At 40.0% G+C, this 7,322-nt stretch overlaps 1 pseudogene; it reads right to left on the bottom strand.

The window, feature by feature from the left end:
• Positions 1-3,691: 3,691 nt before the first annotated feature.
• Positions 3,692-6,834, bottom strand: LOC126628005 (squalene monooxygenase SE1-like; annotated as a pseudogene).
• Between the last annotated feature and the right edge of the window lie 488 nt (positions 6,835-7,322).

Genomic DNA, 7,322 nt, shown 5'->3' with positions numbered 1-7,322 from the left:
TATGAATTTAAAATACAATGAATTAATAATTTAGGAACGTGTTCAAAGCAAACAACTAAACCTAATCACTATAAAGAATTAAGATAAAATTGAATAAATAAAGAAGTGGGTCCTACATCGAGAGGATTCAAAGATGCTGCTGCGGAAGTGTCTTGACGCCAGGATTAGGTGCCTTGATCCTAAGTCCTGAATGGGGGCACAAAACAAAGGTGAGTGGACCAAGTTCATATATACAATAGTAATAAAACAGTTATCAAAGTACTAACCCCCACAGTTTATATAATGAAAACTAATAACATAATAAGTGATGGATTTAATAAAAATCCTAGCATGCCAAAAATATCTCAAAAGTCATATCGCGGAACAACATCACGGAAATCAAAACAGTAAACGTATCATAAATTGTCTCGTAAGCGCGGTGTGCTGCTAGAAAGATTACTGAATAAAGATAACTCCCGGCCCAATGCCTGCTATGTGGTCTCTGCGCCCGTAGCCAGAGATTACCAATTCTCGGCCCAATACCTGCTCCATGTCCTTCAGCCTGTAGCTCGGGATTATTTCTCCCGGCCTAAATGCCAACACCAGATCCTCGCCCCAGGCGGCATAGTGTCTTCTAGGTACGCACAAATAGTTACGCCTCTAAAAAATAACCACTTCGTAGTATAAAGTCATCCATCGTCTATACTATAAAGAGGGGTTTCGAAAACATGTTCTAGCATCCATTGTCATCCATTAGATAGTCTACCAGTTCATGGTTTTTATAGAAAATACGATATTCCAAAATATAGCTCAATATAGGCCAACAGTTAATTCCTCACCAAAAACACGAGACGAAAATCATAGTCAATAAACATGCTTAACATAAAATCAAAACATAAACTCGTAAGGCATGCTATTCATTTATGAAATTGAACTATAAAATCATGTAATTTTAGAAGGGGTCCATTCACAGTACTTCACCGTCGAAAAGTCACACAGCTAGCGAAGACAGAAACGCCACTATAATTGCCCCTAAGCACATAAAGAGTCCAATAAATAAAACTATATAATAGAAATTGAATTTGGGAAAACAGACGTAAAAAACGGATTTAGGACATCGAATTACCCTAAGAAGGGTCCTGGACGAAAACCCGAAAAGTCAACCCTAAAGTCAACATTGACCAGGGGTCAACGGTCAAACTAGGTCAAATGGGTTTTAGGCTTGAATCTGGATTAGGGTTAGGTTAAATAGGATTAGAATTTATTGGGTTTTAGAATCCTAGGGTTTTTGGGTTAAAAGGGTTTAGGGTGAAGAAATGTGGTTTAGGCTTAAGCCCAAACACACACACACACACACACCACCTACGCACACACACATGCACGACATGCACATGCATGCATGACGTGCATATACACACACGCACGCACACACGCTAAACACACACACGCGCGCGCACACACACACACGCTAAACACACACACACACACACACACACACGAGCTGCACATACATACACGCCCACATGTAACACACACACGCACAAGGCACGGCCCGCAGGCCTAGCTACCAAAAAACCGGGCTTTAAGCTCCAATCAAAAGGAAAAGGCCCTAAGGCCTATTGGGTCAACAAAATAAAATAAATAAAAAAACAAAAAGGATGCAGGTTGAGGTTTTGGGCCGAGACACAATGGGCTTAAGGCCCGTGGGTTAAGGAAACGGCCTAAAAGGCTTGGTATCGTCAGAAATAATGGAGGAAAACACCGAAGCCTTCCCAGCTCCGGCCGACTGCGAACCATGACCCTAGACTCCGTTCTAGGTATCAAATTGAAGAGTGAGATGAGGGGAAGAGATTTATACCTTCCATTACCCGTGAAACGGCCAGAGGTGAACAGAAAGCTCATCGACACCCATGGTTTCGCCAGAAATGGGTTTAGTACAGCCGAGCCGATTTCGTGCTAAAACCTTGGCAAACAGAATGGAATCACTTCAATAGTCACTTCCAATCATTAACCCACTAATGATATAAGGAAATACGAGGCTTACCTAACCGGAAAACAAAGAACTCTCGCTGGAGAGTTTTCTGGATTCGTCGACCTCATAGAGACAAGAGGGAGAGAGAGAGAACAAGATTTGGATGGTGATGATGGTGACGCCGTTGACATCGGAGAAGGTGGTGTGGTGATGGGTATGTGAGTGCGTGAGTGTGGATGTGTGCTCATGGGAGGACGAAAAAGAGAGAGATGAAGGAGAGAGAGCTCGGGTGAGAAGAAGAGGGTGACCGGGAAGTTTACAAAGAAAAACAAGGTGGGCCCCACGGGCTCACCACTTAAGGCTTTAAAACAATTTTTAAATAAAATGGGGTTGGGGTGTTTCATAATTCACCTTACCAGTCCAACAATAACCATGATTTTCCAAAGCTAAACTAAAATCAAAACCAAAACCAATTAAATCTAGAAAATTTACAAATTATATCCCTAAATTCAGTAACTTAGAAATTTCAAAAATCCTAAATCCCTGAACTCAGAAACTCAAATAATTCAAGTTGAGTCCAAAAATCCACCATCGCCGAAAAGCACGTCTCTTACTCCATCTTCGTCAATCTGGAGCCCACCATCTTCGACGAGGTACGCTATCGTCCATCTTTGATCTTTGTTATCCCTCAAGTGCCTCGGAGCATCCTTGATTTGGAGCCTCGTGTCATCGTCTTCGACGCCATCTTCGACAGTCGGAGTTGGGAGATAGAGATATCGAGTTGGGATTGGGAGAGATGAGCGAGAGAGATGGGGACAAAGGATTGGGATTTGGGAATTTGGGAGAAATGAGCTTGATTGGTCTGAGATTGAGATTCAGCAAGAGAGAGAGAGAGAGAGAGTTGTGAGTTGTGAATGTGATAGGGTAGGGATTTGGGAATCAACGGTGTTGATTCAAGGGATATTAAATCAAAGGTGTAAACGGTCAAGGTCGGGGGCCTGTATTCTCAAAATTTCAGACCCCCCCCCCGTTTTCTATTTAGAATTTTGGACCCGTCCCAAACCTTGATTACCCGCCCCGACCCACGGTTCCTATACCCGTTTGCCCACCCCTAATTCGTACTGATCCAAGAAAGGGACCACTGAAAAGGTTAGATCTGGCAACAAAGTCTCAGTATTGTTTCTTAATACAAACACCAACGCCCCAGTTTCCGTGCACCGTCCAGTAATGCAAATAACAATATGCTTCTAAGAACAACACCGAAAGGGGTACTTCCTATGGTGTTTCCAGAAGTTTACACTCTTTCTAAAGCGGATTGATATATATATATATATATATATATATATATATAGTTGTACAGCTGGCAGACAATGACACCAATTCCCTTTGGCCAACCCCGCTACATAATTCCCTTCAAGTGCTGCACTCTCTCCCAAACCCCCCAGCAACCTTGGAACGTTCATGCTATTTCTCACCGTAGTTGGAATAAGCATGTTTTTTGGGTCGTTTTACCTGAAGTATTTTTCCAGCTTAACAATCATGCTAAGATTTCGAAAGGTCAATCTAGTATTGCTGATAAGCATCATGCTTTATTTTTAGTTTCTCCCAATTAGTTGATGAAATTTGGTTACGTTCTTTCTGCATTAGAAGACCATATAAAGAAACTACACTAAATCAGAAGTACCAAAAAATTAAAACCCACAAATTGCAGAAGCAAGCATTGCAAAGGTCGAGAAGGAGTAGTCGGATGTTTGAAGACTGTATACGAACAGCAGAGTTAGATACAAGGTTCTTGTGTAATCCTGTTCCCTATTGTAGAACGACGAATGCTAAAAAGAATTAAGAACAATAACTTCTCCACTTCCTCTCCTAATTTCAGAAATGACCCTCACCTTTGCGGGGGTAAAAGCTAATATGATACAAGTATTTTGCTTTGCTTTTTTTCTTAACATACATGCTTCCTGCTTGTTTTGATTCGTCTGTGAACTGGAGGAACTCTGTAATATGCTGGCATTGTTGCAGGAAAGAACATCTGTCTAACTCCTTCGGCTTTAATAATCGGGAATATGATTCCTGATGCACTCTGGAAATTGAAAACCAAAAGATTAGTTAGCAATTCATGTTTGTATTGTTCGTAATATGACTAATGTAACAAGCTTGATGATGAGACAGTACTGGGAAAATAAGTAACTTACCAAGATCAATCTAGCCCCCAACCACATACGTTTCGGTGTCGGGAATGGAATCATTAAGCGGCCGACTCCATAGACAGCCACAGCAAAGAAATGGAGAAACAGGTTGATCGGACGAGGGTTAAGACCGGAGAGTAGAGATATTGGTCCATTTGAACAGATGCCTCCAAGGCTCAAATAGTCAAAACATGCTTCCCGCATTTCTTGTCTTGCGGGGTCAGGCGATGCACAGAACACCTTGTAAAGGGCACCGGCTAATGTGTTTATGGTAGAAGACACAGGCTGCAATGAACATTAACCAATGTCGTCAAACACATTTTCACATGCACGATAATTATATATATTACGTGTTATATTGTCAGATCGAACAACATAACATGTCAAACTGTCTTATAAGTGAAAATTTTCTTTTACATGTCGAGAATGTTAAAACATACCTTGCGGAGTGTGTAGAATGATTCGAGATAATCACACAAGGCAGGTGCATCGTTGAAATCACTTAGTGGTCTCAGAAGATCCCTGAGAAGAACAATGTCAGAAAGAGCAACAGTCATTCCTCCTCCGGTTAAAGGATGTCTCATGTTGAAAGCATCCCCCAGTAAAATTGCACCAGGAGTGGGCTGTGGAGCAGCCGGCATGCTTTTGTTTTGCATTGTTCTGATGATTCCTTTATCAACCGCTGCTAGAAAAGCCTTTAAGAGCTGATGGGGAACCTGAGACAGCACATTCCTCATATTAGTCCCTTTCCATCGAAATGACATGAAATTGAAACTTACAAAAGTCAAGCAAAGTAATAGATACCTGAGGAGCCACGACAGTTTTCAAATACCAAGCCATTTCGCCGTTAGCTACTGAAGGTACTTTTGTGCCAGGAACATCTACCAAACAACGAACCTCGGTTCTACTGATAGGATAAAACAGGATGGGTGAAAGGTCTCCCAGAATCAGTGAATCACATGTCCATGATTTGCATGAGGAAGCTCACAGTTCTCCAAGATCAATCCGACGAAGCAGGACGGATTTTCAATCTACAGTATATAGACAAGTTAGTTTTGTTGGTCTCATGAAAGTGCAAACACTTCCATGCTAAAATATAAACGAAATGCTCGAGTTTCTAAAGATGCAATAAATTACATTTGGAGTAGAAATAGAGCGACGCAGATTTGAAAAGCATCCAGCGCACACTATTGTTAGCGGAGCATATGTTCTCATCTCCTCTCCAGCCTTGTTCTTGTACATCACTCCTTTGACGGTGCCCTTTTCTTCGAGTAGTGTTGTCACTGTTCCTTGTACCAATTTCACTGTAGAGGAAAAAAAATGGAGGAGACATGAGTACCGGTACAAATGAAATTACATCGAACAAGATTATCTTCTTATCATATTCCAAAGGAGAATTGAATTTACGTACTTTGGAAGAGTTGTAGCCCTTTCGCGCATCCTTTGGATGAAACGCCCGTTGTGGAAACTTCTCCCAGCGATATCTGAACTGTATGTTTCCAAGGGATAAGACAGTTTCGTGTCATTGCCATTTTTGTAAAGAGCATAACCAAACACTTTCTGAGCATCAATGGACTCATTAGCACAATCTTCAAGACCTAATTCAATCAACTTGAGATAGCCTCCAGGCTGCAATAGTTCACCAACAATTCTATCTGGCTCGTTGAGGTCCCTTTCGATCACATGTACACGCCGTCCTTCCTATATTTATTTAACAAGAAGCAAAACTCATGGTTATTTACTCAGTCTAGTCATAACTAACGATTGCAACCGTCCGCACCGGAAACAGCCAAAGTTTTTCAGTGTGGACAAGATTAATATTGTTTGGACTGCACTATTGGAATTAGCTCCCAACATAGGCAAATCAAATAGAAGAGAACAAAGAAATTAGTTATATTAAAATTCTGATTAGTTTATTATTCTCTTAAGCTAATGTTAGTGATTAAAAGCACATATTGAAAATATGGAAAACAAGTATATAATAAGTGTTCATCCAAGTATTCAACAAGTTTCCTATATTTTATTGGAAAAATAAAAGAAGTTTTAACAAAACACTCCTGGTACTGTTCATTTTTAACGAAAAACCACATTTTTACCCTTAACTGGTACTATTCACTATACCTTTAAAAAGGAATTTTGGTTAGTTTTCCTAAAAATAAAATGTAAAATGAAAGTTATCTATTTTCTGTCTAAGTGAGAGTCGTAACCCAAACGGGTTCCTAGACAGGTCTAGACACCCTTTCTTAATTTTCAAACGCCTAGGGATTAATCTGGTGTTGGGTCCTGCCTAGGTAGTGCTAGGCGGAAATTTTTGGAACGATGTTTCTATTGAACATTCATTAATTCATTAATTCATCTTGTTTTTAGTCAAAAATAAAAATAATTAACTAGAATACTTTGGAACTTGACCATAAACTGATGATGAAGATAAAGAGAAAGATATAATGATCACCTTGCCAAGAATGTAAGCAAGAGCAGCACCAGCAACTCCAGCACCGACAATGACAACGTCAGTACTTTTCTCAATCTCGGGCGCAAGAAAAACACCGGTTGCCGACACGTTTGCGACATCGTCCTTCTTCTTTTCGCTGAAAGTGTTGTTTATGATGACGAAGAAAACAGAACTCAACAGAGAAACCAAGACACCAGCAAGAACGTACTCATAAACCATACTTGATTAATATTCTTCTTTAATTTCTTTTTGCTGTGATTTGTAATCTGTGAAAGTGCTGGATGCTTATGATTGTTATGAACAGCAATGGAGACTGAATGCGCTTATATAGAGAGAGTTAATTTTGTTGTTGGGCAAAGGATGAAGCTTCTGCTTAGGCGCCTACCATGACTGCTTTGCTGATAGGTATGTGGGAATAAGTTATCAGAAATAATTAAATGTAGGAAATAAAACAGGTTTTTTATTTTATTTTTATAAGCATATATAAAAAAAAGGTTCACGCATGATTAAATAAGCAGTCATACTTTTGTTTTTTATATTTGTACGTATAATATTCGATTAAATATGGAGAGTGGAGACATTAGAAATGAGAGCAGCGGGGAAGTTCGGTCAAGGTATAAGTGGAGGACCGTGGACTGTGGACTGTGGAGCAATACTTTGTGAAAGTACTCGCTAATAAAATATTTATCAAGACATTTTGTTTATCTTTTATCTGTGGAGTTTGTTGGAG

Source organism: Malus sylvestris, chromosome 7 (assembly GCF_916048215.2).
Source record: "Malus sylvestris chromosome 7, drMalSylv7.2, whole genome shotgun sequence".
In the NCBI taxonomy this organism is placed as follows: domain Eukaryota; kingdom Viridiplantae; phylum Streptophyta; class Magnoliopsida; order Rosales; family Rosaceae; genus Malus; species Malus sylvestris.
The sequence above is the reverse complement of the archived record's forward strand: the minus strand, read 5'-3'. Positions and strand labels throughout refer to the sequence as shown.